General features: G+C 38.2%; 1 protein-coding gene across 1 annotated transcript in view; it reads right to left on the bottom strand.

Annotated features, from left to right (window-relative positions):
* Positions 1-2,838, bottom strand: part of LOC107663562 (bromodomain-containing protein 1-like) — a 102,618-nt gene that overhangs the window by 92,200 nt on the left and 7,580 nt on the right. The window lies entirely within an intron of this gene.

Here is a 2,838-nt window from a genome sequence, read left to right as displayed (position 1 = left end):
AGAGATCGCACTGTCATAGTGTTTGGGAACATTCATGCATAATTTAAATACATAATCACATGAAATCAGATAAAAAAATATATATTTTAGAAGCGCATCACAGTTGTCTGAACCAATGAGCATTAAGCTGTGTCGTCAGTCAGTCGTTTCCCATCATGCTTTTGATCAACGCAGTCGGTGGAGAGCAACTGTGCTCGACTGTACAATCCGACACAGCCGCCTCGCCGTCGCAAGAGTTTTTTGGCACACATCAGCATGACTTCAGAGCAAGTGGGACGTAACTGACACTTTTCTAACCGGCATGCATCTTGCGGTGATCACCGGTGATCGGTTCTGCGCAGATTTTGCTCATCTCAAACAAGCCTATTAATATCGCGATATGACACTTTTTTATCATGTAAAAATTTATACCGGTATTATCGTGAATGGTATGATATGGCACACCCCTAGCGAACACAACCGCCATTCACGTCCGTCTAGCGCGTTTACATAGAAAAACACATGCATTTAGAGCGATTATATGAACAGTTTGGTTAGCATGGTCTGTTTTAACCTTAAACCGCATAAACATTTCATTACACCAAATACACAAAATAATGTTCTTTTTAGCAATATCATATGATTTATGACATATGCTTTAATATGTCCAAGTCTGAATGATACATTTGTAACCTCTAGGAGTGTGTAGACTGCACCTCCTATAGTCTGTGTTAAGTGTGGGACCTGGTACCATTCCATCCTTACGCATTTCTTGGGAAGAGAATGATTTTCTGACATACTGTATTGTAAAGCTCTTGTACTCACATCTGGGTTTTTTTCATGCAATCTTTACTGTATATTCTCTTTGTTGCATATGCTGGTTCTAGCCCAATTTAGCAGAATTTAGGGGGGTGTATGTAACAGAGTTTAAATAATGTTAGTTAAATGCATGCATAAATTGGGAAAACTCGCCATTGGCTGTTGCATCACTCGCATTTGCTCACATGATATTGCGGGGCGGAGCTACCTCACCAGCAGCAGAGTCTCATATCTCCCTGCTGGTAAGTCGCATCAATGATTGCTCCGTCTTAAAAGCTAAGTGTGGATTGTTTTCAAACACAAGTTTACTTATTTTGTCTGTCAGTTATTTGTGACGATAAAATGAAGAGTGTGTTTATTGGCCTGCTTGTGAACTCCGAACCTCTGTTTATTTCATTTAGCTAAGACTTCTCATGCAACATCGATGCAATGTATTCTAACCACCCTTTTGGTCGTGTTTGTCCCAGGTATGTGTTTTATTCGGTTTTGTCATGTTCTGTGTTAAAATAATATCAGCCCTAGTTGAGTGTTAGCTATTAGCACACGTGTTGTATGCTCTCGCACGTGCTGAAATGCGTAACTGGACCATTTTAGGGCTGCATTCTTCTGTCTATTTCTTTTATACAAAATATTGGTCACTTAAGTTTATAATTTCTCTGTATTAATGTGAATTGACTGTATTAGTGTTTTGTTTTATTTTATTTAATGTATACTTTATTTTGAGGTTTTTGTCCACTATATGTCACTTTTGAGAAAATGTCAGCAGCAAAGTCTCATATCTCCCTGCTGCTAAGACTTCTCATGCAACATCGATGCAATGTATTCTAACCAGCCTTTTGGTCGTGTTTGTCCCAGTTTTGTCTGTCAGGCCCAGTAAAGCAACCTTGAGTGACCATCCACCTGATCTCAGTGTGAATTACTCCAACACACACACACACACACACACACAGTCACACAAAGACACATGGAAGAGGCAGAAATATTAAACCAATAAATACATGATTATAATCATAAATGATTTGTCCAAGTTCTTCAAGCGGTCTCTGGTATTTTCATAAGCATAACGTGTTCTTATAGGATTGTTAGCATGCAGCCTTTAGTATCGCATATAAATACATTTCTGCCTCATACGGTGACCAGAATTCCCATCGGGTCGCAATCGTAAGTTAATTCAGACAATCGCTGGTGTCTGAAAGTGAGTTTTGCCATTAAAGTTGTTTTAAATGTCTTAAATGTTGATGCTAGTTGATTGCTTGATATGAAAACATGGTAAATGAACATTGGTGCCGACTAGGAATGTCAAAAAAAAAATTGAATTTCGAATATTAGTCGAATTTAAAATAAGAATCCACATTTGAATGCAAAAACGTTGCATTCGAATTTTAGGTGTGCGTTAAGGAGGCAGCCTTATCAGTGGCACACGAGATGCGATGACGATGTAAATGTCATTGCATTTTAATGTTTTTGTTAACCTATCCAGTTGAAGCCACTAGATGCGGCGCTGCTGCATTGTTAATTACAAATATTGCGGGAAAAGAGAACATCAATGCGGAGATCTTGTTTATGTCAAAACTTAAACCAAGCCGTTCACACAGAACGCATATTTCGCGCATTTTCTAGAGGGACATCCATCACGGTTGCACTCGCGTCTCACACAAAAGAGCCGCATGTTTAGAAAGCCATGTAAAATTAATGCAAGTTCAACTTTGAAAAAAACATAGCTCGAGACTTTATGGCGGGTTTTTTCCCCATCCCACTTCAACTCGTGTTTTTAAATGAAAAATGTACTCTGTGTGATTGGCTTTCGGCTCTTTGTATTAAACTATGCATACATACATGATGCTGTTTTGTTTATAGTTGTTTAAGCAACTTAATTATAATTGGTTTATAAACATTATTTTAAACATTATGCACTTTTTTTCACAGATAGTCTGTTTTCTTATGTTTTGAGTACGTGCATTAGTAATATTTTGCTCAATGCGCCCTCTTGTGGCCTCAGGAGAGAAACCAAAAGCTTTTCTTCACCCTAACTGAAATTAT

Source organism: Sinocyclocheilus anshuiensis, unplaced genomic scaffold (assembly GCF_001515605.1).
Source record: "Sinocyclocheilus anshuiensis isolate Anshui unplaced genomic scaffold, SAMN03320099.WGS_v1.1 scaffold15, whole genome shotgun sequence".
In the NCBI taxonomy this organism is placed as follows: domain Eukaryota; kingdom Metazoa; phylum Chordata; class Actinopteri; order Cypriniformes; family Cyprinidae; genus Sinocyclocheilus; species Sinocyclocheilus anshuiensis.
This window is presented reverse-complemented; position numbering and strand designations above follow the sequence as displayed.